Source organism: Crinia signifera, chromosome 5 (genome assembly GCF_055691185.1).
Source record: "Crinia signifera chromosome 5, ASM5569118v1, whole genome shotgun sequence".
In the NCBI taxonomy this organism is placed as follows: Eukaryota; Metazoa; Chordata; class Amphibia; order Anura; family Myobatrachidae; genus Crinia; species Crinia signifera.
The window spans coordinates 25,041,697-25,069,471 of record NC_139221.1 but is presented as its reverse complement, the minus strand read 5'-3'; the positions used below and the strand labels follow the sequence as shown (position 1 = coordinate 25,069,471).

At 44.6% G+C, this 27,775-nt stretch overlaps 1 protein-coding gene and 1 long non-coding RNA gene across 6 annotated transcripts in view; both read right to left on the bottom strand.

The window, feature by feature from the left end:
- The window catches only part of DGKB (diacylglycerol kinase beta), a 438,667-nt gene that overhangs the window by 154,856 nt on the left and 256,036 nt on the right, over window positions 1-27,775 (bottom strand). The gene's annotated exons all lie outside the window — the stretch shown is intronic.
- On the bottom strand, window positions 1,528-26,159 carry LOC146080019 (uncharacterized). The gene is made up of 3 exons (XR_014474786.1): window positions 26,019-26,159; window positions 24,643-24,873; window positions 1,528-1,876 (listed from the first exon to the last, which is right to left on the bottom strand). It is a non-coding gene; the product is annotated as an uncharacterized LOC146080019 (long non-coding RNA).

The following is a 27,775-nucleotide window of genomic DNA, read 5'->3' as shown; positions in this document are numbered from 1 at the left end:
TCAGATGGCTCTTTGGCTGTGATTGGACACTGAAACGGAGCTGTATAATGAAGGACTCATACATAAACATGGTTGCATTTACTGTACGCTATTATATTTTATTCATGACGGTACAGCACACCTTCCTATGATTCTATATGTGAAAAACTGGTTGTTTTTAATAACATCAAAATATCCATATATTACAATCGTGCTTTAAATGGCAATAAAACAAAAGTATAGCCTAATACAAGGCGTCTATACATTTTGTTTTAATAGTATATTTGTGTAATTTGGTACTTGTGTAATATCTGAGTGCCCGATTTTGACATCGGGTCGGAAAAATCGGTCGCATCGCATCCAATGTTAAATGGTCCCTGAGACCCGATTTTACATCGGAACCAATGTTAAATGCCCCACAGACCCCATTTTTAATTGTATACCCACCCTGATGGGTAATTACTATGTGAAATGCCCCCCATTGTTAACTCCACGATCAACGTCAACCCGAAGTGTGGCGAGCGCAGCGAGCCCGCGAGGGGTGGCGGTACGTGTCCTCCGACCTTTTCATACCCCCACTATCGACGTCGGCGTAGAGTCAATTTTATATAGTGTGGCGAGCGCAGCGAGCCACCGAGCCCGAAGCGTGGCTAGCACAGCGAGCCTAGCGAGGGGACGCAGAATAAGAGCCCGAAGCGTGGCGAGCGCAGCGAGTACCGTGAGGGGATGCGGAATACATGTTAAGTAATCCGCATCCCCTCGAGGGGCTCGCTGCGTTCGCCACGCTTTGGGCTCGTATTGCGATGCAATCGATTTTTTAATTGTACAGGAACGTCTTAAAAACCCCGAAAATTGGGTCCCATTGAGTCCCATCGCATGCCTTAAGTTAAGGCATGCGATTAAAAAATCGGGCCCCCAGATATTACAAAAGTACCTGTAATTTTTATTATTTTCATACACAAACAAAAAGAAAACATTAACAAGGAACATAAACCGATGTACAGAGTATGCAATTGTGTCAAAGATACAAAGTTGAATACAAATGTAGCGCCCCTCATTCAGCCGGAGGCTGGCGATCGAATCGCCAGCCGCCAGCCTCTGCCATCTGTTGTGCCCCATTCCATCACAGCTCCTCTTGGTCCCCGCCGCCTCCCCGCCGGTCCCCGACACCTCCTCGCACCCCCTCTAACCCTGCCAAGTGAATGGGACGTGGGTGCGTGTTAGACGCTCGCGCTTCCCAGTCAGATGGAGCTTCTCTAAGCCAGCACTCACCAGTGGGGACATTCTGGCGAGCCCTGGAGCTGAATGAGAGGGGCGCCATCTGTATAACGTAGATAACGGTATAGAGGTGTGATAACAAAGCACATATAAACCACACAAGTAATCAGCACATGTTTGTAAGTAAACATATAGAAGCAGTTATGTCATTATGTAGCCATGTTAATGGGACATGGTAGACATCAGAGAAAGTTGTCAAACATAAGTGACCATATCAGTATATGTCAGTGCCCTCACTTCCAATATAGAAGCGTAATGAGACCGAAGGATTCATGCAGAAAGAGCATACTGGTAAACAAAAGCCGTCATCGGCGTATACCCATGCCAAGGGGCTAACACACTGGGCACACAAGGCATGGCAACATCAATATATCACCAACATTACCACAGATTATTTAATTATAAACACACAAGAAGTCCTATGTGTCGATACTGGGAGCGTCTCCACCTACTGAAGTATTCCACCTGACCCATTATTTAATTAGTTCGGGAGGGATCCTCTATTTTAAACATAATTGTTTCACGCCCGGACACCTCATTGACCAAGGCCCTCCAATGAAAGATATTAGCAGGATCAGGAGCAAGCCACTTCCTTGCAATGAGAACCTTGGCCAAGGTACTGTAGTGAGACAAAGAACATAGCGGTAAATCAGCGATGAGTGTGTCTCCTCCAAGTCTAACCCAAATAAACACAAATGGGGTATCAATGCCGGGAGAGTCGGTTCAGTAGATATTATATCTGCCCACACCCACGCACGCCATTTATCCCATGTAAAATATTTCACATCAAGTGCCAAATCGTAATGAGCTCTCCCGCGGGCAGCTACCGGGCGAGCTCAGGGGAAATTAGGTTGCCTTAAGGAAAGTAAAGAAGAAGAGAGGGTGGGTTGCCTCTAGTCCTTTTAGATGAGGTGGGGTCTGGTGGTGTCTGAACTAGATAACATGGCTGGTAAGCAGAATGGGTACACACTAGAAGATATCGGGAGTATTGGCAGTGGCGCTGAGTGGGAGAGAGTACTTTTTACCCGGGCCTAGGTCTGCTGGAGGGGCCCGGGTCCCGCTCCCCCTCCACCTTTGCAGGGGGTGGGCAGTGGGGAGAGACATGACAGCCTTTCTACCCAGTGCCATGTGCTGATCTGGGGAGAAAGACAGCTACAGCTTGTCCTCTCTCCCTCTCGTTTATTTTATTTTTTTCACGGGAGCAAGGCCACGTCCCCAGAGACCCGCCCCACAGATGGCCATGCCCCTTTATTTTTCTGGAGCATGGCCGACCTGTCAGCGCCCCTGGGGATCAGACCAACATAAGTGGAACATTGTCTAGTGTATATCCAATGTGTAGGGCCAACATGAATGTCATTAGCAAGCCCCATGCTGCAGAGTGCAGAACGACTTCCACCATTGCACCCTAGCTGCCTGCATCGGCAAGGGCGCATCTGCCAATACTTTTTACCACTCTTGACCATTATGGGCTTTTTGCTAGTGTGTACTAGGCTTTTGAGACACAGAGAAAAGTGTGCATGCTCCATTAAAAAGTCAAGACCCCATAGAACCACTGAATAAATGCAACAGGAACTGGCACCTCCATGTAATGGATTTTGCCCTCATGCTGCAAACATTTCGGTCTTGAGTGATGGACATAATGGTGAAAAGGGAAAGGGCCATTGAAGAACTGATCAGTTTATCATAAAAAAAAGTGTGCAGACTTTATGAATGCCCTTGGGCTATATTTGTCATTTTGTCATCTTTTATTGACTAATAAAGCTAGTTGTAGGCTCACAGTACCAATCATACAGATCAGTCTCTAGGAGCGGCTGCTCTTGTCTGTAATACATATATTCATTCGGTCATCTATATTTGGGGCCCTGAGAAATATTCTGAGAGATCTCTATGGGGGAGGGGTGAGATAATACTCAATCAACATTGTACTTAAACATTGTACGACTAGCGTGCTCTGTAACCTGTAGCAGCCAATTATCTGTCAGCCTTGGTCAGTTGCGAGATAACGCTAATGAAAGGAACTTTGTGGTTGCCACAGATTACACCACACTTGTTATAACACGCTATTAAATAAGATTTAATGTGACCTAAATGCTAGATCGGTTCATTTACAGAAGGGGTCCCCATCAGAGCGCAGCTGACACTGAGTAATGTGCTGCATGAATTCTGGTGTTAGCAATAATATAATTGGAGATGTAGACTGAGCGCATTATTAAAATGCCAGTGACACTGCGCAGTTCATTACGGGAGGTCAGGAGGCCGCAGCTACGCCGTTACAATGTGAATAAAGGCAAAATATTTCTGCACAAAACGCACTGGGGGAATAGTTGCAATATTTGTTAAGTGGAATATATATATATATATATATATATATATATATATATATATATATATATGTAAAGTAAAAGAGGAATCAGCGGCACTCACAAGACTACATAAATTGCATAAAGTGGCCACTTTATTCTGACATGTTTCGGAGACACTTCTCCGTCATCAGGGAGCAAGGTACAAGTAACATCAAACTACATTTATACACAGAGACCCGCCTCAGGATCCACCTCCACCAATGGACGGCGCCCAACACTGAGTACGGCCACCTGTGGAGCAGAGGAGCTGAACATGTCCATCAGCCCAACCCCACAAAAGAAGTTGCCACACAGCGTCGGCCGCACCAAACAATATTAAAAACACACAACCCCATAATAGAGGCAGTACAATTTAAAAACAATAAATCCACTGTATGACCATGATATAACAATAAAGAATTTATAGCAATAGTTCAGACTAAATAGTCATGCTATACACATAAATACAGCTTTAAATTACCTAGAATAAACTGCAGTCAACTCCACACCGACGTGGATAGTGGGAGTATGAAAAGGTTGGTCGGACACGTACCGCCGCCACGTTTCGGGATGACGTGGATAGTGGGGGGGCCAAAATAAATTACATGATATGTCATTTAATGCTATAGGCCACTAACTGGCATTATTATAGGTTCAGAACCGATATCTCATTGCATCGCATACCATACAATAAGGGCATGCGATGGGATTTTTTATCGCACCCTATCTTTTTAATGGATTCACTGACACAGAGCAGTGAATACATTATATAGGAAAATCGCATCGCACTGCATCGCATTGCATCGCATGCCATACAATATGACATGCGATGCGATTTGACTACCGTAAATAGCCCACTAGGCAAACGGCGTAGTGGGCGCCGTGATAATACACAAGTACCGAAACTGCTTGGCTTACTGAATAACAAAAAACAGGATTATGGGTACAGGGAACCCCAGTTCAGTTATTAGGAGCAGTGAGACCAGCTGTGCTGTCTGTACTCTGATGTGTCTGGTCCCGCAGCCTATTACCACACACACAAATGTCAGTCTGACAGTGCATATGACCTCGGTAACGGTAGATGTTTATAGAATTACGATTCCCAATAAGATTAAATATATCTGAAATCTGGCAATTGTTACTGCAAGGAGTAGACATAATGTTCTTCAAGATTAGGCCAACTTTATTTTAAGCAACTGAAATAAACAGTAGCAGTGTACTATCTTCTAGAGCAGTGGTTCCCAACCCTGGTCCTCAAGTACCGCCAACAGTACACGTTTTCCAGGTCACCCGGCAGGTGCACTCATTATTCAGACACATTTTAAAAGATCCACAGGATGAGCTAATTATGTCACCTGTGATTCTGTGTGGAGACCTGGAAAATGTGCACTGTTGGGGGCAGGGGCGTAACTATAGCACCGCAGCCCCCGCCACCGTGGGGGGGGGCGCTGTGCATGTGGGGGCGCCGGGGGCTGCGGTGCTATAGTTAACCCCCCCCCCCCAATCCCCCGCAGACTGTCACTTACCTATCGCACTGGTCCCGGCGGCTCCGTTCTTCTTCTGAGGACCACCACAAAATGGCCGCCCCCATATAGCACACAGTTCTCTGAAACTGTCTGCTGTATGGGGGCGGCCATTTTCTGGTGGTCCTCAGCAGAAGAACAGAGCCGCCGGGACCAGCGCGATAGGTAAGGCTGTGGGGGATTGAGGGGGGTTTGCATGGGCGGCGGGGTAGGGGTGCTCGGCGGGGCGGCGACGGAGGGGGGGCGCCCCCCCCCTAACGGCGGGGGGCGCTCAAAACGTAGCTACGCCACTGGTTGGGGGTACTTGAGGACCAGGGTTGGGAACCACTGTTCTAGAGGGTGCTAAATAAATAAGAAGTAGATTCTAAGTTGGTTGCCCATAGCAACATCACGTGGAGTAGAATACACATCTTAGAAAATGTCCCCCTTGGTGCCTTATAGAGAACTGGTTCCAAGCATTTTATATGATGTATCTCATACTCTTATATACTGTAAAATGTACAAACTACTAATCATGAAAACAGCAATAGATCACTTCATCTCAAATCCTCACACAAAAATGTATTTGTAATTTATGAAGGATTCAAATCCATAAAGTTTAATTATTTTATGATTAATAAGAAAAGAATAAGATAATATTCACGGAATAAACCGAATTAAGTATCCATCACTGTCCAATGTTGCAGTTTAACATAATGTATGATCTAATTGCATTAAATTTCTGATAGATTGTCAATAATATGGGGCTTACTGACGGCTGATTAAGTGCAGCTTATTAATGATCTGTTACACGAAGAACGTAGGAACATTTTCGTACAATAAAACAAAGGAAGATTATTTGAACTTATCTAAAACCATTCATCCTTTATACCCCTTTCACATCGCCGACACGTTTTAAAAACCGGTATTTTAAAACGGTAATTAAAACGGGTCAGAGCCTTAACATTGCCGCAGATTACCGTTTTAAATACCGGTTAAGTCTCATTCAACATAGCAGTCAAACCGTTTCAACCCGAACACGTTTCAAGCCAGAGTGTCAACATTGCCTGTCATTTTAAAGGGGACAGCCTATCACTGCTCTTTAGCTTGTGTTGTTTGCCTGAAATACCGTTTCAGACACATTGTACACATTCACATTGCTCAAAAAACGGCAAGGAACCGTGTAGGACTCTGCTTTTTACACGGTTCGAAATACCAGTTAACTTTAAACGGTAAATCGGCTCTGATGCATTCACAGTGCAGGCTTAAACGTTTTAAAATGAAAAAAAATCGGCAATTTACCGTTTTAAAAGTGCGATGTGAAAGGGGTATTACTGTGCTTGTTTAACTAAGAGAAGGGGCATGTCGACGCTCCAAATGCAACAGAATAATGCTGTCATGGCCTGAATGTTGACAGCTCGGAATGCAACAGTACAATGCCTCCATGGCCTGAATGTCGGCATTAGGCGTGATGACATAAACCAAAGTTTCAACATTTATCATTTCAACAAATATTAAAATCGTGCTGACACCATAATGTCAACATAGTCTGAATGTGGACATCCTGAATAGCCCTATGTTCCTTGTGTGTTGCTTTGTTCCCAGTCGCTATAGTCACGCATGCAGAGGTTTTGCTTTCCCAGTGACTATAGTGGTGCATGGGGTGGTGTTGCTATATTCCCAGTGACTATAGTGGTGTATGGGGTGGTGTTGCTATGTTCTCGGTGACTATAGTGGTGCATGGGGTGGTGTTGCTATATTCCCAGTGACTATAGTGGTGTATGGGGTGGTGTTGCTATGTTCTCAGTGACTATAGTGGTGTATGGGGTGGTGTTGCTATGTTCTAGGTGACTATAGTGGTGCATGGGATTGTGTTGTTATATTCCCAGTGACTATAGTGGTGCATGGGGTGGTGTTGCTATATTCCCAGTGACTATAGTGGTGCATGGGGTGGTGTTGCTATGTTCTCAGTGACTATAGTGGTGCATGGGATTGTGTTGTTATATTCCCAGTGACTGTAGTGGTGCATGGGATTGTGTTGCTATGTTCTCAGTGACTATAGTGGTGCATGGGGTGGTGTTGCTATGTTCTCGGTGACTATAGTGGTGCATGGGGTGGTGTTGCTATGTTCTCAGTGACTAAAGTGGTGTATGGGGTGGTGTTGTTATATTCCCAGTGACTATAGTGGTGCATGGGATTGTGTTTCTATGTTCTCAGTGACTACAGTGGTGCATGGGGTGGTGTTGCTATGTTCTCAGTGACTATAGTGGTGTATTGGGTGGTGTTATATTCCCAGTGACTATAGTGGTGCATGGGGTGGTGGTGCTATGTTCTCAGTGACTAAAGTGGTGTATGGGATTGTGTTGCTATGTTCTCGGTGACTATAGTGGTGTATGGGGTGGTGTTGTTATATTCCCAGTGACTATAGTGGTGCATGGGGTGGTGGTGCTATGTTCTCAGTGACTAAAGTGGTGTATGGGGTGGTGTTGCTATATTCCCAGTGACTATAGTGGTGTATGGGGTGGTGTTGCTATGTTCTCGTGACTATAGTGGTGCATGGGGTGGTGTTGCTATGTTCTCGGTGACTATAGTGGTGCATGGGGTGGTGTTGTTATATTCCCAGTGACTATAGTGGTGCATGGGATTGTGTTGCTATGTTCTCAGTGACTATAGTGGTGCATGGGGTGGTGTTGCTATGTTCTCGGTGACTATAGTGGTGCATGGGGTGGTGTTGTTATATTCCCAATGACTATAGTGGTGCATGGGATTGTGTTGCTATGTTCTGAGTGACTATAGTGGTGCATGGGGTGGTGTTGCTATGTTCTCAGTGACTAAAGTGGTGTATGGGGTGGTGTTGTTATATTCCCAGTGACTATAGTGGTGCATGGGGTGGTGGTGTTATATTCCCAGTGACTATAGTGGTGCATGGGGTGGTGTTGCTATGTTCTCGGTTACTATAGTGGTGCATGGGGTGGTGTTGCTATATTCCCAGTGACTATAGTGGTGCATGGGATTGTGTTGTATATTCCCAGTGACTATAGTGGTGCATGGGGTGGTGTTGCTATGTTCTCAGTGACTAAAGTGGTGTATGGGGTGGTGTTGTTATATTCCCAGTGACTATAGTGGTGCATGGGGTGGTGTTGCTATGTTCTCGGTGACTATAGTGGTGCATGGGGTGGTGTTGCTATGTTCTCGGTGACTATAGTGGTGCATGGGGTGGTGTTGCTATGTTCTCGGTGACTATAGTGGTGCATGGGGTGGTGTTGTTATATTCCCAGTGACTATAGTGGTGCATGGGATTGTGTTGCTATGTTCTCAGTAACTATAGTGGTGCATGGGGTGGTGTGGCTATGTTCTCAGTGACTAAAGTGGTGTATGGGGTGGTGTTATATTCCCAGTGACTATAGTGGTGCATGGGGTGGTGTTGCTATGTTTTCAGTGACTAAAGTGGTGTATGGGGTGGTGTTGCTATATTCCCAGTGACTATAGTGGTGTATGGGGTGGTGTTGCTATGTTCTCGGTGACTATAGTGGTGCATGGGGTGGTGTTGCTATGTTCTCAGTGACTAAAGTGGTGTATGGGGTGGTGTTATATTCCCAGTGACTATAGTGGTGCATGGGGTGGTGTTGCTATGTTCTCAGTGACTAAAGTGGTGTATGGGGTGGTGTTGCTATATTCCCAGTGACTATAGTGGTGTATGGGGTGGTGTTGCTATGTTCTCGGTGACTATAGTGGTGCATGGGGTGGTGTTGCTATGTTCTCGGTGACTATAGTGGTGCATGGGGTGGTGTTGTTATATTCCCAGTGACTATAGTGGTGCATGGGATTGTGTTGCTATGTTCTCAGTGACTATAGTGGTGTATGGGGTGGTGTTGCTATGTTCCCGGTGACTATAGTGGTGTATGGGGTGGTGTTGCTTTATTCCCAGTAACTATAGTGGTGCATGGGATTGTGTTGCTATATTCCCAGTGACTATAGTGGTGCATGGGGTGGTGTTGCTATGTTCTCGGTGACTATAGTGGTGCATGGGGTGGTGTTGCTATGTTCTCGGTGACTATAGTGGTGCATGGGGTGGTGTTGCTATATTCCCAGTGACTATAGTGGTGTATGGGGTGGTGTTACATAGTTACATAGTAGGTAAGGCTGAAAAAAGACTTGCGTCCATCTAGTTCAACCTGGTATAGATATCCATTGCTGATTTGGTAGGTTCTGGTATTTTACAGACAAATTATATTTCTTATTTGTACCCATGAATGTTTTTCTCCAGTAAATGTTTGTCCATCTTTGCCTTGAACGCATTTAATGAGCCAGCCGTTACCACCTCTCTGGGAAGAGAGTTTCAGAGTTTGACTGTTCTGAACGTAAAGAAATTCTTTCTACTAGCTGAATGAAATCTTTTTTCTTCTAATCTATACTCATGCCCTCGCGTCCTAGATTCCTTTCTAGTAGAAAATAGGGTGTGTGACAGTTCCTTATATTGGCCCTTGATATACTTGTACATGTTGAGCATGTCCCCCCTTAAACGTCTCTTTTCTAATGTAAATAGTCCCAAATTGCTTAATCTCTCCCCGTAGCTTAAATTCTCCATTCCCCTAATAAGCTTTGTTGCTCGCCTTTGGACTTTTTCTAATTCTATGATGTCCTTTTTATAGTGTGGGGCCCAGAACTGTACTCCGTACTCTAGGTGAGGTCTCACCAATGCTTTATATAGTGGCATAATTACCCTTGAGTCCCTAGTTTCCATTCCCCTCTTAATACATGCCAGAATTTTGTTGGCCTTTTTTGTAGCTACATTACAATGGGCACTACATCCTAGATTGCTGTCTATTTGGACTCCTAGATCCTTTTCAAGTATGGAATTACCCAGCTCCTCTCCGCTAAGGTTGTAACTTGCACACTGGTTGTGTCTCCCAAGGTGCATAACCTTACATTTATCTACATTGAACCTCATCTTCCATTTTTTTGCCCACTCATCTAGAATTGCAAGATCATTTTGAAGCATGGTGACATCTTCTGGTGATTTGATGACTTTGCTAAGTTTTGTATCGTCCGCAAAGATGGATACATTGCTGAGTAACCCTATCCCAATATCATTAATAAAAATGTTAAACAAAATGGGCCCCAAAACCGAACCCTGGGGCACTCCACTTAGTACCGGTATCATATCTGATACGGCACCATTCACAACCACTCTTTGTTCTCTATTACATAGCCAATTCCCTACCCATCTGCAGATATTTTCACCCAATCCTAGGTTCTCCATTTTATTAATCAATCTCTTGTGTGGGACAGTATCAAATGCTTTAGCGAAATCTAGGAAAATCACATCTACAGCATTTCCATTATCGAGGTTTTTGCTAACCTCTTCATAGAACCCTAGTAGATTAGTTTGGCATGAACGATTTTTCACGAACCCATGTTGGTTAGTACTGAGTAGACGGTGATGATCTAAATATTCCTGGATACCATCCCTTAAAAATCCTTCAAATAGTTTACCCACAATTGATGTTAAACTAACGGGTCTGTAATTAGCTGGATCTTCCTTTTTTCCTTTTTTGAATATTGGCACTACCTCTGCTATTCTCCAATCTTTTGGTACTATACCTGACGATAGTGACTTGCTAAAGATATAATGTAGGGGGGTAGCTAGATCATCCCTTAATTCCATTAATACCCTCGGATGAATCCCATCTGGCCCTGGTGACTTATTTGTTTTGAGTTTGCTTAGCCTCAGTATTATTTCTTTCGGCGTGAAATCCACAATGAGATCTGGCTTATTTGTCCCGTTTGTGGTAAATGTTCGTTCCACAGTCTGCTCTCCCTTAGTAAATACTGATGAGAAGAACTCATTTAACAGTTTTGCTTTTCCCTTGTCCTCAGTAACACTTTTTCCACTAGTATCAGTTAGTGGGCCTATGTTTTCCTTAATTAAACGTTTACTATTTATGTATTTAAAAAACTTCTTTGGGTTGGTTTTGCTTTCAGTGGCTATGCACTCTTCATATAATATTTTAGCTGCTTTGATTACCCCTTTACAAGTTTTGTTTGATTCTTTGTATTTTGCGAACGCCTTCTCATTCAAGTTATTTTTATAGAATTTAAAGGCTCTGGTTTTATTGTTGATAGCTGACCTTACTTCTTTGACCAACCATGGTGGCTTTTTTTTGTTGAATTTACCTTTAGTTACTTTAGGAATGTATTCAATAGTTAGTGAATCAAGCACCTTTTTTAGAGTATCCCACATTTCCTCTGCATTTTTTCATGGGGTGGTGTTGCTATGTTCTCGGTGACTATAGTGGTGCATGGGGTGGTGTTGCTATGTTCTCGGTGACTATAGTGGTGTATGGGGTGGTGTTGCTATGTTCTTGGTGACTATAGTGGTGCATGGGGTGGTGTTGCTATGTTCTCGGTGACTATAGTGGTGCATGGGGTGGTGTTGCTATATTCCCAGTGACTATAGTGGTGTATGGGGTGGTGTTGCTATGTTCTCGGTGACTATAGTGGTGTATGGGGTGGTGTTGCTATGTTCTCGGTGACTATAGTGGTGTATGCGGTGGTGTTGCTATATTCCCAGTGACTATAGTGGTGTATGGGGTGGTGTTGCTATATTCCCAGTGACTATAGTGGTGCATGGGGTGGTGTTGCTATGTTTTCGGTGACTATAATGGTGCATGGGGTGGTGTTGCTATATTCCCAGTGACTATAGTGGTGTATGGGGTGGTGTTGCTATGTTCTCGGTGACTATAGTGGTGTATGGGGTGGTGTTGCTATGTTCTCGGTGACTATAGTGGTGTATGGGGTGGTGTTGCTATGTTCTCGGTGACTATAGTTGTGTATGGGGTGGTGTTGCTATGTTCTCGGTGACTATAGTGGTGTATGGGGTGGTGTTGCTATGTTCTCGGTGACTATAGTGGTGCATGGGGTGGTGTTGCTATGTTCTCGGTGACTATAGTGGTGCATGGGGTGGTGTTGCTATATTCCCAGTGACTATAGTTGTGTATGGGGTGGTGTTGCTATGTTCTCGGTGACTATAGTGGTGCATGGGGTGGTGTTGCTATATTCCCAGTGACTATAGTGGTGTATGGGGTGGTGTTGCTATGTTCCCAGTGACTATAGTTGTGTATGGGGTGGTGTTGCTATGTTCTCAGTGACTATAGTGGTGTATGGGGTGGTGTTGCTATATTCCCAGTGACTATAGTGGTGTATGGGATGGTGTTGCTATGTTCCCAGTGACTATACTGGTGTCCCCATGAAAATGCTGGGAATTCCTACTGGATTGCGGGCAGGACGAGGAGTGCCGTGGGCGGGCAGCTGAAGTCACATGATGTCAGCCACCCGCCCTGTCTTTGTCCCGCTGCCCGCACCTATAACTGACATATTTGCAAAGGCTAGAGAAATCATTCTACCATCTATTGATTTCTCCTGCTGCGGGGCATATGCCAGAGGGGCTGTGTCTTTGTGACACATATTCTCACATGGTTACGGGGCGATATGGCGACAGCGGGGGGGGGGGGTTTCGGCGGCTCCCCCTGGGACTCAGTAAACTGCAAGCTTCACATCTTACTGAGTCAACTAGAATCAGGGTCTGATTCTGAGCTGATGCTCAGACGCTGCCCAGCTACTCCCGTCCCGGTCAGAGGTCATGCTGCGCAGGCCACACAACACCCGCCGCCTCTTTCCGCCTGCGCTGACCTCCCACTGCCTGCCTCCACGAGACCGGCCACCTGCCTCCATGAGACCGCCTGCCCACCTCCATGACACCGCCCGGCCGCCTCCATGAGACCGCTTGCCGGCCCGCCTGCTCGACCATCACCCAACGCCACCCGCCCAGGCTACATCCTCCCGGCTCCATCGCCCACACATCCGGCCACACCACACTTGTAAGTAAATATGCGAGTGGCCTGGCGGGTTTTTGTATTTGCATGTTTTTGTATTAGGAAAGCCAATCCCGGGATCCCGGAAATCCCGGGAATCCCGGGATTGGGCATTTTTCAACTCCGGGATTGAAAAAATGCCCCGGGATTGGCATCCCTAGTCTTAATACAAAGTAAGGAAAGACTAGTGGGCAGTGGCGTAACTACTGTAAGGCAGCGCCAGTTTCCGCTTGGGGAGCAAGCCACAGTGGGGACTATATGGGCACCAGCACCCGCGGGACACACTGACATGCTGCTGCCTGCCACTTCCCCCTTGCTGGCGAGTCAGCCGCAGCGTGGGTGCGGCCATGGCAGAGACTACAAAGTCCCCCCACTGATTCACATGATTGTACACAGAGCCGGCTATTGGCTACTGTGTACAGGATGGGTGGGTGGATGGGCGTGCTGAGGCGGCCTGGGATGCGTCAGAGCCAAGGGAATCAGCAGTGTCTGCTAGTTTCTCTTCCTCTATCCTGCTTCAGCTTCTCCGTTATGTTACATAGTTACATAGTAGGTAAGGCTGAAAAAAGACTTGCGTCCATCTAGTTCAACCTGGTATAGATATCCATTGCTGATTTGGTAGGTTCTGGTATTTTACAGACAAATTATATTTCTTATTTGTACCCATGAATGTTTTTCTCCAGTAAATGTTTGTCCAACTTTGCCTTGAATGCATTTAATGAGCCAGCCGTTACCACCTCTCTGGGAAGAGAGTTCCAGAGTTTGACTGTTCTGACCGTAAAGAAATTCTTTCTACTAGCTTAATGAAATCTTTTTTCTTCTAATCTATACTCATGCCCTCGCGTCCTAGATTCCTTTCTAGTAGAAAATAGGGTGTGTGACAGTTCCTTATATTGGCCCTTGATATACTTGTACATGTTGAGCATGTCCCCCCTTAAACGTCTCTTTTCTAATGTAAATAGTCCCAAATTGCTTAATCTCTCCCCGTAGCTTAAATTCTCCATTCCCCTAATAAGCTTTGTTGCTCGCCTTTGGACTTTTTCTAATTCTATGATGTCCTTTTTATAGTGTGGGGCCCAGAACTGTACTCCGTACTCTAGGTGAGGTCTCACCAATGCTTTATATAGTGGCATAATTACCCTTGAGTCCCTAGTTTCCATTCCCCTCTTAATACATGCCAGAATTTTGTTGGCCTTTTTTGTAGCTACATTACAATGGGCACTACATCCTAGATTGCTGTCTATTTGGACTCCTAGATCCTTTTCAAGTATGGAATTACCCAGTTCCTCTCCGCTAAGGTTGTAACTTGCACACTGGTTGTGTCTCCCAAGGTGCATAACCTTACATTTATCTACATTGAACCTCATCTTCCATTTTTTTGCCCACTCATCTAGAATTGCAAGATCATTTTGAAGCATGGTGACATCTTCTGGTGATTTGATGACTTTGCTAAGTTTTGTATCGTCCGCAAAGATGGATACATTGCTGAGTAACCCTATCCCAATATCGTTAATAAAAATGTTAAACAAAATGGGCCCCAAAACCGAACCCTGGGGCACTCCACTTAGTACCGGTATCATATCTGATACGGCACCATTCACAACCACTCTTTGTTCTCTATTACATAGCCAATTCCCTACCCATCTGCAGATATTTTCACCCAATCCTAGGTTCTCCATTTTATTAATCAATCTCTTGTGTGGGACAGTATCAAATGCTTTAGCGAAATCTAGGAAAATCACATCTACAGCATTTCCATTATCGAGGTTTTTGCTAACCTCTTCATAGAACCCTAGTAGATTAGTTTGGCATGAACGATTTTTCACGAACCCATGTTGGTTAGTACTAAGTAGACGGTGATGATCTAAATATTCCTGGATACCATCCCTTAAAAATCCTTCAAATAGTTTACCCACAATTGATGTTAAACTAACGGGTCTGTAATTAGCTGGATCTTCCTTTTTTCCTTTTTTGAATATTGGCACTACCTCTGCTATTCTCCAATCTTTTGGTACTATACCTGATGATAGTGACTTGCTAAAGATATAATGTAGGGGGGTAGCTAGTTCATCCCTTAATTCCATTAATACCCTCGGATGAATCCCATCTGGCCCTGGTGACTTATTTGTTTTGAGTTTGCTTAGCCTCAGTATTATTTCTTTCGGCGTGAAATCCACAATGAGATCTGGCTTATTTGTCCCGTTTGTGGTAAATGTTCGTTACACAGTCTGCTCTCCCTTAGTAAATACTGATGAGAAGAACTCATTTAACAGTGTTGCTTTTCCCTTGTCCTCAGTAACACTTTTTCCACTAGTATCAGTTAGTGGGCCTATGTTTTCCTTAATTAAACGTTTACTATTTATGTATTTAAAAAACATTTCTTTGGGTTGGTTTTGCTTTCAGTGGCTATGCACTCTTCATATAATATTTTAGCTGCTTTGATTACCCCTTTACAAGTTTTGTTTGATTCTTTGTATTTTGCGAACGCCTCCTCATTCAAGTTATTTTTATAGAATTTAAAGGCTCTGGTTTTATTGTTGATAGCTGACCTTACTTCTTTGACCAACCATGGTGGCTTTTTTTTGTTGAATTTACCTTTAGTTACTTTAGGAATGTATTCAATAGTTAGTGAATGATGTGTGTGACATCATCACGTCACACGCTGGGGAAACACGCTGGAGAGAAGCCTGGGGCGGGGGGGGGGGGGGGGCGGGGCACCACAAACTTTTAAGCGGGGGGGGGGGGAGCAAAATTTATAGTTACGCCACTGCTAGTGGGGAGGAGTCTTAATACAAAGGTTGAAGAAATGGAGATGGCCTTAATATAAATTTCCTGCAAAATGGAAGGGGCTTAATATAAATATAGTGAAAGAGGGAGATGCTTAACCCCTTCAGTGGTGGGGGTTTTTTTAGGGAGCGCTCCTCACTGGGTGAGTTTTTTCTGGGGAGCGCTCCCTAAAAAAAACCCCACCATTGTGTCCCCAGGTCCGGGCAGCGCCGCTGTACCGTCCATCAGCCGCTGCCTGGCCCTCCGCCCTGGCCCTGCATGCGGCAACCTGGCTTGTCATAAGCCAGTGCCGCAAGATGTAATACAACAGCCGGGGGGGGGGGTGAGGCGGAGGCACGGTGGAGGAGAGGGAGACAGGCAGCGGTGAAGCCAGCTGAGTTCAGCGATGAACTCAGCAGCACTGCCCAGTGCTAAACACTGGCAATCCTGAGAATTTTCCGGGTTTGCCAGTATGGGCATTAAGGCATAGCCTGGAAAATTCTCGGGGTTACCAGTGAAGGGATTAATACATAGATATGGGAAATGGGGAGGGGAATAATATAACCTTAGTTGGGAAAAGGTAGGGAGTTAACACAAATTTAGGGAAAATGTTGACCATGAAAAAACATATTGACCATAAAAAACATATTTATAGAAGCAATATGTAAACCCAGAGGACAGTCAACAAATAATTCATAACCAATAAAGTTTAAACTTTTCTGTAGCCATGTACAATAAAGAACTATTTCTGATGGTTTGTTCCACCAAAGGCTGGCACTATAAGCCCTAAGGGACATTAAACCATAAGGGGTTTGAGTGTTGCCCCTTTAATATTGCTAGTTTCCTCTTTAAGGTAGTCTGCTTAATTTTACCAACCGATAGTAGAGGGGAGGAGGTTTTTTTTGTTTTAAACTCTAATGTAAAAGATCTGCCTCTTTGTCCAAGTTTACCCACCTTCCAGGGTCAGTGTAAGGTTTCTCTGCACCAAAGACAAAATTTCAATTTACTACCCCCAAACCCACACTGCCACCAATACCAATTATCCAGCCCCTATAGTAAAAGTGTGAAGGTGGAAGTTCCACAGTGACCCACCTGTACAACAATGTCTTTCTTTCTCATAGATATCCTTCATTTTGTGATAGGCAGGCTGACTGGTGATCCCCCTCCCCAAATTCTGGTGCCCTAGGTAGATGCATAAAGCGAAGTGGAGCTGGTCCTGCCACCTTCCCACCCTTTCCTCTATGGTTTGAAATGGGATATGTAGTAAAAAAAATTGTACTAGATTGGAAATGGTTAACCAACCTGAACGGGTGGTTTGTGGAATGGGGAGTTCAACACCAACGACTGGTTTTTGCATGGGCGCGTTTGGCTTTCCTGTTTGTTCATTAATGCCGCCAACATGTAAAAATTTGAATTTAAAACATAATTTGTCAATAATAACATTTACAAAAATTGTAACAACCTGCACTGTTGTCAGTTCTTTTTATTCTTAGTGGTTATATACATTGTTTTTTCAGGCACAAGTAATATTTAACAGAACAAAATGATGTACTGTATATACGGCTGCCAAATACGAATAAAAATATGACTCAATACACCTCCATACGTCATAAATCAATACGAATCTTAAAAATACGACACCTTTGTAAATTGTCCCCCGGAATACGAATTTGTAAAAGAAATACTCCACCGATAAAATTCATATTCTAAACGTATTCGTATTCTTATTAAATTTTGGCAATAATCTGTTTTTACACATTTTTTCATTTGAATTTATATAACAAATGTAAGCGGCGCTGGCATTTTTAGAGGTTACTTGGCACTCAAAGGGTTAAAAAAAACTGCAATTTAAACACCCCCCCCCCCACAAAAAAAAAATTCTATTCATTTTTTTAAAATGAGAATTTCTTGACATAATAAAACTTTTGATTTTACATACAATTATGTATAAAAACAGAAACAATATTTCACATCTTTTTCTTTTTTTAATCCCTGCAAAACATAAATTTTGGTTGGATGGAGGACAAATCTTTTTTTTTTTTTATATATATATATATATTTATATTATTATTATTATTATTATTATTATTATTATTATTATTTTCCACAAATAAATACCCAACCTGAGCAGACTGCAATTTATAATGGGAGAGGCTGTAAGCCGCTGGAAATTTGCCTTTTTTTTACTTTTAGAACTAAAAGGCATGTTTTCAGGTTTATTTATTGATTTAATCTACTGTGTGTATATTCAGAGCAGAGGTTGCTTGTCAAGCTTTCATTTGAGAACAAATGCAAAACAAGTAAAATTTAATGTGTGCTTGATTTGCCTCCTGATTATACTTGTCAGCGCACTGCTGTGATTGAGATTAATTTTACATCTGCAAAGCAATACCTTGAATTGCGCTTTGTTTGTAGTTTTCGGCTGCTTTATTCCCTCTGAGGGCAGCGATACGGCGCGCTTAGACCAGAAAGTAAATACATTTCAAAAGCGTTGCCATCGTACGCAAAAGTATTTCTAATGAGGATATTGTAACAAAGGGAAAGTTATTATACAAATCATTATTGTGCATTAGTCGATTATTGTCAGTTGTGTTCATCACTTTCTTTCCAGGGTTTTGCCAACTGCAAGGACAGTCTGTCTGCCTCTATTTGCTCCTGATTAACCATCAAATGGCTGATTCTGAGTTATGCACTGCTGCGTCCGCTTTTGAGTCTTTCTTCACAGTTGCATCTTACCCTGGTGTACACTGTACAGCCGTGAGTCTGTGACAGTGCTAATGCTGGTATCAGCCCTTCAGCCGATGTCCAGACGTGAGACTGTGATACTGCTGGTATCAGCCCTTCCCCCGGTGTACAGCCATGTGTCTGTGACTATGAGCTAATGCTGCTATCGGCCCTTCCCCGGTGTACAGCCATGTGTCTGTGACTATGAGCTAATGCCGGTATCAGTCCTTCCCCGGTGTACAGCCGTGTGTCTGTGACTGTAAGCTAATGCCGGTATCGGCCCTTCCGCAGTGTACAGCCGTGCGTCTGTGACTGTGCACTAATGCCAGTATCGGGCCTTCCCCGGTGTACAGCCATGTGTCTGTGACTGTGCACTAATGCCAGTATCAGCCCTTCTCCTGGTGTACAGCCGTGTATCTGTGACTGTGTGCTACTGCCGGTATCAGCCCTTCCTCTGGTGTACAGCCGTGCATCTGTGACTATGAGCTAATGCCGGTATTAGCCCTTCCTCTGGTGTACAGCCGTGCGTCTGTGACTATGAGCTAATGCCGGTATCAGTCCTACCCCCGGTGTACAGCCATGCGTCTGTGACTATGAGCTAATGCCGGTATCAGCCCTACCCCCGGTGTACAGCCGTGCGTCTGTGACTATGAGCTAATGCCGGTATCAGCCCTTCCCCCGGTGTACAGCAGTGTGTCTGTGACTATGAGCTAATGCTGGTATCAGCCCTTCATCTGGTGTACAGCCGTGTGTCTATGACTGTGTGATAATATCTGATGTTCAGGTTAAGTTATTATTACCATAATGGGCAGTAATATGTAAAGGGACATTACTTATGCAGGACATTCTGGGAGAGAATGGAGCAATGCCCCCTAGAGTGAACAGGGTGCTTGTCATGAACCTATACCCCCTATTTCAAGAGCATGTAAAAGAACACCCGTTTCTTTTTTTTTGTCTTTTTTTGGGGGGGGGGGGGGGGGGGGGTGCCAATGGAAACTACGGAGTGGCGTAATGTGTATAAGGAGCCAGGAGCAATATGGGGTGGCATAATGTGAATACCAGGCACTACTATGTGGCATAACATGTATACTTAGACACGGTCTGCACGTGTGTGATGTAAATTAATAAATGACATACTGTAGCCATTGAGCATCCATGGCAGAGATGTGTATTGACTACCCTACTCGACTAAAGCTTGTCCACTGATCTGTATTTAAGCTCTAAGTCCAAGTATAAAAGTGTCTAGCCAACTCTATGATTCAAGTGACTGGGGGTGTACAATATGTTGTATCGACACACAGAAATGTCAACAAGGTCATTAAATTGACTTTGTGAAATTTAGTAAGCATGTTGACATCATTTCTTCACTAATTAACTCTAAACCTAGCACTAAAATGTACTGTCGACACTGACTGTTGACAATCACAATGTCAACATTAAAACAATATTGTCCACACCTGTTTTTCAGTATTTAGATCGGATCATTTATCTAAAACTCTCCCCCTACCCCCACACCCTAACCCTCCCTCCCCACCTCAACCCTACTGTGACCCTCCCCACTAGTGCCTAATCCTAACCCCCACAACACGATTGCTAAACCTCTTGCCCTGCAGCCTAACCCTATCCTTCCCCTCACTGCAGCCTAACCCTAAGTCCCCCCGTCCCATCCCCCACTAGTGCCTAAACCTATCCCAGTTTTTAATAAAAAGGTCGAGTGGAAATGTTTTACATCAATGCTATTTTCTATTTACAATAGGGATCATCACCTTAGATCCAGCATTAGCCCCCAAAAAACTACAGACAATATGTTTTTCTCTCACAGAGCTCTCTATAATTCTTCTTTCCGCACGAGTACCTGGGGCTGAGACGTTGCAACACGGTCAGATGGTACTTTGTTTGCAGACTTCATTAAATTAAACCATTTTTTTATTGCGTGTTTTTTTTTTTTTTTTAAGAAACATTGAAAATGCCGGGTGTTAAATAACATGCATGGGATATTTATGTGTGATTTATAGGAGATTAAATGTAGAACGGGTAATGACAGGGAACTAAATTAAATCAGGATATGAATGAGAACTGTTTGTAGGTGTTCCAGAAAAACCTGCTGCTATTACGTAAATTCATCTGTTTTATACCTTTATCTTTACTTCTTTTTTTAACCACCAAAATGATTTCGTGACTTGTGACCGGCTCCACGAAAACCTCAGAAGCGCTGCAGTATAACTCCCTATATATATTTATATTAATTGTTTTTCTGTTTAACATGGGTTAATTATTTTAGAACCTATCGAAAGAAGAAAAATATATTTTTAACAAGCAGGCATACAAGCGTTCTGATTATATTGTAATCTGCAAACCTAATTATCACCTTCTTATAAAGTACAAGGGAAAGCTTTGGAAGCAAATTAATGTAACGTATCAGTAGGGCAGTTTGTTACTTTCCTAAATGATCTTTTCAAAAAGAATTGGTATAAGCTTCAATTATACAAAAGAAAAACAAGGGGGAAAAAAAAGTAATACGCTAACAATTTTTATAGAAAAATAATAATCATCATAACAAAAATAATAAATGTGTGATTTACAAATTATATTACAGATTTCCAAAACGATCAAAATACGTTTTGATATACAAAGTCTGTTTAAAGGATAAATTAACCTGAAATGTTCTGCCTTTCTACAATACACTCTACATGCCTACTCTTATGTAAACACACCAATACCAACTTTCTAGACTTTCCACACACCAATGCCGGCTTTCTAGACTTTCCGTACGATACAGACTTTCTAGACTTTCCACAAACCAATGCCGGCTTTCTAGACTTTCTGTACGATACAGACTTTCTACATTTTCCACACACCAATGCCGGCTTTCTAGACTTTCCGTACGATAAAGAATTTCTACATTTTCCACACTCCAATGCCGGCTTTCTAGACTTTCCGTATGATACAGACTTTCTAGACTTTCCACAAACCAATGCCGGCTTTCTAGACTTTCTGTACGATACAGACTTTCTACATTTTCCACACACCAATGCCGGCTTTCTAGACTTTCCGTACAATACAGACTTTCTAGACTTTCCACAAACCAATGCCGGCTTTCTAGACTTTCTGTATGATACAGACTTTCTAGACTTTCCACAAACCAATGCTGGCTTTCTAGACTTTCTGTACGATACAGACTTTCTACATTTTCCACACACCAATGCCAGCTTTCTAGACTTTCCGTACGATACCGACATTCTAGACTTTCCACACATCACTAAGGACTTTCTAGACTTTCTACACACCAATACCAACCTGTGGCTCTCTAGATGTTGTGAAACTACAAATCCCATCATGCCTTGCCACAGGATTGCTATAAGGTAGTGTTAAAACTGTGGCAAGGCATGCTGGGATTTGTAGTTTCACAACATCTGGAGAGCCACAGGTTGGCCAGGCCTGTTCTAGGCTTTCCACAGATCAATACCAACTGTCTAGACTTTCCACACAACAATATAGACTTTCTAGACTTTCACACATCAATACCAACTGTCTAGACTTTCCGCACAGCAATAACGACCTTTTAGATGGTGAAAGAGTGGAGTTGGCATCTTAGAAGTTCATCACCTGCCATTTGCATTAACATCAACAATGATGCTTCTGTCGGAGTCATCTTTCATTTTATGATAGTTAGGCTCAGGGTTACCCCCAGATTATGGAACCCCTAGACAACTGCCTAATGGATCAATTTCACAGGCGCTCCTCTTGACTTCATTTAAAGAGGGAATCTAACTGAGGGCGGGAAATTCCAAAAACCATGGATCAGGGTAATTTTCTGCAGCCACGGGGTTTTGCTATTCAATCGCAGAACAATTTTTAAAATAAGAAAATTACACCTTGTAAATAAACTACAGTAACTAAAACCTCAACCCATCAACAACTTGATATACTAAAAACTAATCTAGTAACTGAAAAACCTACATAATATTCATTCCAATCTCTTAAAGGGTGCGCTCATAACAGAACCTTGGGGTTAAACTAGCCTTAGGCTTAAAATCAGCCTTATATCTAATGGCGCCTCTTCTATGCTAAGTGTAATAATTCCTCTTTATTTTGTTTCATGATTCAATACAGACTGTAGAACATATGTGGCCAAACTTGTCCACGAGAGCTACCAATGGTCCATGAATTCCAAATCACCTAGCTAGTGCACAGATGTAGTCATTACTAACTGTCACATTTCCCAGATCACCTAGCTGGTGCACAGCTGTAGTCATTACTAACTGTCACATTTCCCATACTCCCTAGCTGGTGCACAGGTGTAGTCATTACAAACTGTCACATTTCCCAAGTCAACGAGCTGGTGTACAGCTGTAGTCATTACTAGCTGTCACATTTCCCAGATCACCTAGCTAGTGCACAGCTGTAATCATTACTAACTGTCACATTTCTCAGACCCAGTAGCTGGTGCACAGCTGTAGTCATTACTAACTGTCACATTTCCCATACTCCCTAGCTGGTGCACAGGTGTAGTCATTACTAATTGTCACATTTTCCAAGTCAACGAGCTGGTGTACAGCTGTAGTCATTACTAGCTGTCACATTTCCCATACTCCCTAGCTGGTGCACAGCTGTAGTCATTACTAACTGTCACATTTCGCAGGTCAACTAGCTGGTGCACAGCTGTAGTCATTACTAACTGTCTCATTTTCAAACCTGCTGCATTCGTTCAACTATAGATCCTCAGGTTGTCCGATACACATGAGCTGTTGGTTGATCTTGAGGACAGGTTTGGTCACTCCTTCTGTAGAACTTACTTATTTACGCTGTACACGCTGAGAATAGCCAACGTTCCGTGGACTGGGAGGTGTGTGGTCTAATATAAGCCCCCCACCCCAACAAATTTAAAATGGTTACACAAGGGAACATGTACCTTCCTCCGCAGTGTTGCAGATAGGGACACCCTCCCACCCTGGCCCAAGCAATCCCATGCCAATCCCTTCCAACAAGCTCAAGCCTGGGTATTTGGTAATCACCCCCCTCAGCACCCCCAGTGTACATGTCTCCTCTGGGAGAACCTGGGAGCAACGTCTCAGCAGACAGAGCCGATGTCAGGGTGTCACGTGTGTGATTTAAGCTCCCAGAGATTCCATATTCTCCCCGACATTTCCCGACGGAAGGTAAGTATGCTGTAGGAATGGAATGGTACTTTGTTGTTTTCTGGATAATTATCAGTCTCGTTTTTCAGCATATGTTATAAAATCTCCTGTATCTGGTGGCAGGGCACGTATCTTCATAAATACTGTATACACGCATGCAAATATTAAATTCAATCTACACAGTCGTAAGGTTATCACTTGTCTGCTTAACGTGACATTTAGATGACAGACCTTCAAAGTCCTTAATTATAAAGAGGCATTGATTGTATTTTCTGAGACACAGCAGGATGTGAACACCAGAACACACCCGTCCCCTTATAACAGAACTGCATTAATAGTAATTGGCCACTGTCATGTTTATCATAAATAATCCTGTGTACAGTACGTCTGCAAAGCCCACAATACACTGCACACAGGCAGCCTGGGCACATCCACCTCGAATGGGAACATTCAGATTTAAGGGACATAAATGGGGCTCGTTATACAGCAAATCCACAGTCTAGCTTGAGACATTTGAGCTTGAAGAAATAAGAAAATATAGATTCTAGTTAAAAAAAAAAACACACATACACACTCACAAACACAGCCACACACACACACACACACACACACACACACACACACACACACACACACACACACACATAAGATTCCCAATACAGAGCTGCCTGTGAGGCTGATTCAGAAGCACATCTATTGGCGGGTACCTGTTTGCAGCTGTGTAGTTCTATAATTACTAGTAAATGGACAATGCTTCTAGTGAGTCACCTGTGCTGTGCCATCCCACCGCCTCCCTTCCCATTCTGTTATGCCTACCTTCTCCGAGTTCTCTGTCCCATCCTTGAAGTGCGAATCTGTAAAGCCAATAGGGGCCTGATTCAGACCTGATTGCTCATCTGCAAAGTTGCAGGGGATGAATATCAAGCCCTCCCATACACTAAACACCTACAGTTTCACCAACTACCCCCCACACCCCTTGTGTACTATATACCCAATATACATATCATCCACCCACCCCGACCCCTTATATACTGTGTACCTCTTGTAGGTTATTTTTTTATTGAAGGCAGCAGCACTTTAATTCTGTAGAAGCTGATCTCTCTTTCTGCAAGGCCCAGAGCAGGAAGTGGCGCCAGACAGGGTTATTAGAGGGAGCCGCGGACAGGTGAAGCTGAGAGCACCGCCAGCATTTACATACTGTAACAGCGGCTCCCAACTGGCTTCCGAGGGGGCTTGAGGAATCGATTCCACCCCCGTTTGCAGCTGGTCTCTGAAATTAAGGAAAGGATCGGGACTGTTGTTAGAGCCACGGTGGGTAATTGTGCCCACCGACTCTATGAAATCTTACAAAGACATCTCCATTAAAAATAAATCCAAAATGATAGGGGGAGGGGGCACGGGCCTGAGTGCCCCTCCTGGATCCGCCGATGCGTGCAGTCCCAGCCCTGTCTGTACTAGTCAATTCTGTGGTAAACATCTCATAGACAGAAGGCCGAAACATGCGTGCTTTGCACTGCAATGCCCAATCCACCTCGCTGGGGTCCACCACCACCAGCTTGTTAGACCTTTTAACCCTGCAAATCTCTCAAGCACAGTTGGCATCCTCTAACTTCACCTGGCAGTTTGTGTACACAAGACATATATCTGTACCCCAAAATAATTTACAGGCTTTAGTTTGGTTAAAATCTCTATCATTTTCCATACACTTCACACCGTTGGGCAACGAATATACTTGTATATTTTGTGTACTTTGATCCAGTGCTTTGATTTGTGATCTTTCTAGGGTTCTGTAGATCCCCCAGGTCACGCACTGTAGAATAACTGAGCAGGGGTCACGATAAGCATTTTCAATTTGAAAATCAAGAGACGAGGGATGGTAGAGGCTGAAAATAGGTCGCTATTTGCAGGGCCGCCGACAGGGGGATGCCAGGGGTATAGCTGTCCCAGGCCCAGGCCTCTGGGGGGGCCCGGGCAGCTGCCCACAGTGGCACGGCACACCCCCCCCCAAGCACCCGCACAATTCCCCCCACCCGGTGCCGGCGGCCAGGCGCGCGCGATACACAGTGAAGCCTGCAGAGCACCGAGCCTAGGATACAGAGGGGCTCGGCGCTCTGCAGGCTGCACTGTGCAGTGAGTGCACCGAATCCCGGCGGGAGAAGATGCTGTGCTGCCGCCACTGCTGGTAATTCATAGTAATTGGGGGGGAGGCGGGGTGCCGGCGCGAGGGGGGGCTGTGCCGGCGCGAGGGGGGGTGCCGGCGCTCGCGAGGGGGGGGGGCGCTGGGGGCCGCAAATGGATACGTATGCTTACAAATCTGTTTGCATGCGCCGGCACAGAGGAAAAATCATTAGATGGTTACTCACCATCGAATGACTTTTCCTCCGTTCGCAGCAGAAAAAGTAACCCAGCACTTACTTTTCTGCTGCACGGTCTTCTACGAGTTGGGGCGGACGTTGATCATGTGACCTAATCCACCTGCCCAGAGCAGGCAGGTGCACACCTGCTTTCCCTGGGATCCGCCCAGCATTTCTATGGTCGCAACCACCGTTTTATTTGGGTGCGCCCATGAAACGTCGGGTGCCCACCACGGAACGCCCCCTGCCTGTCAATCAGGCAGTGAGTGCCCCAGCCAATGAAAATCGCTGCGGGGGTCTGCACACGTGCATTGGCACCTATGCGGCCGCCCTCGGGGACGGGGCCAAATTCACTGCTCAATGAGCAGTCCTGAATCAGCTCCTGAGTCAAGTTATGGTGGAGAGCAAACAAACCAGTTCCGGGCAAGTCGCTACGCTCAGACCCCTATGTACGGCGCTGTTAAGTGTTAAGTTCCACTGAAAACAATTTATGATTACATTTTCGTGTGACTACAATGGAAATGTGATCAAATAAGCATCTATTGATGGGAACGTACTGGATTTGCTAAGTAATACAGTATTATGTATATTGCAAACCCAGCATGCAAACCTGATTGACGTGATTTGCAAAACATTATTTGCCTATTGCATGCAAGCAATGCCAGCCTTTTAGATGCCAACCCATTACATTGTTGTTTAACCCTAAGCGTTAATATTTAAAGACGTGCTAACTAACTTTCATTCTGTGATTTAGATTTAGTGCGTCGTTAATTTTATTTTTTGGGGGAATGACACATTGGGGTAATTCAGACCTGAACGAACATCCGTGAAATCATACAGCGCACGATCGCTACACTGGGCATACATATGGTTAGCAGTACACATGCGCGAGTCCGTCCTGCAATATAATCCTGCTACAGTACTTTTTTAATTCGCTAGCCGTCCACAAGACGGTTGACAGAAAGCAGGCGTGTCTAGGAAAACGCTGGAAGTGTCGGGGGGGGGGGAGACGAGGCGTGTCTGAGCATTTAGAGGAGGGGGTGTGATGTCAACCAGGGGCGGATCTAGACTTTTCATCTGGGGGGGGGGGGATTTACTCTTGACCCTCCCCCTCCAGTCCTGACTCCTCCCCCTTCTTGACCCCTCCCCTTCCCATTCCTGATATATATCTATAGATATATATATTGAACTGCCCCTTCCCCTGGCGTCCGCTGCCCGAGATCGTGGCCCGTTCGCCGCCTGCCACTTCTGGTCACCTGTGAGCGGGGATCAGGGATGGAGGCTGGCGCTCCTGCCCTCATCTGCCTGGTGCTGCCGCCGCTGCTCGTACTGGCCGCCGTGGCTACAGCCCCCCTCCCTGCCACCTCCCTGTGCCTGGCCACCCGCCAACGATCTCCTGCCTCTCGTCACCGCTGGTCTGGCTGCTGACCGGGTCACCGCGGCCCCTTCCGGGCCAGCAGCTGCCGACCGTCCAGACCGCCGAGGGGGAGCAGAGGTGAGGGGAGTCGCTGCGGGCGCAAGGGGGTCTGCACCACGGGAACGAGGGCTTGCTTGCGGATCTGTTATCTACACTGAAGATTTCCATAAGTATGAATCCGTCCATATCTACGATATTGACCATCAGGTTGCCATGTGACCTTTCGTGTTATTTTAGTGAATTGATGTCACACTATGAGCATGTTGCCATGGTTATATTTACTAAAGGGCGGGTTTACAAAAGTGGAGATGTTGCTCATATTGTAGCAATCAATCAGATTCTGTCTATTATCTTGTAGAAGGTGCTAGATAAACGATAAGTAGAATTTGATCGGTTGCTTT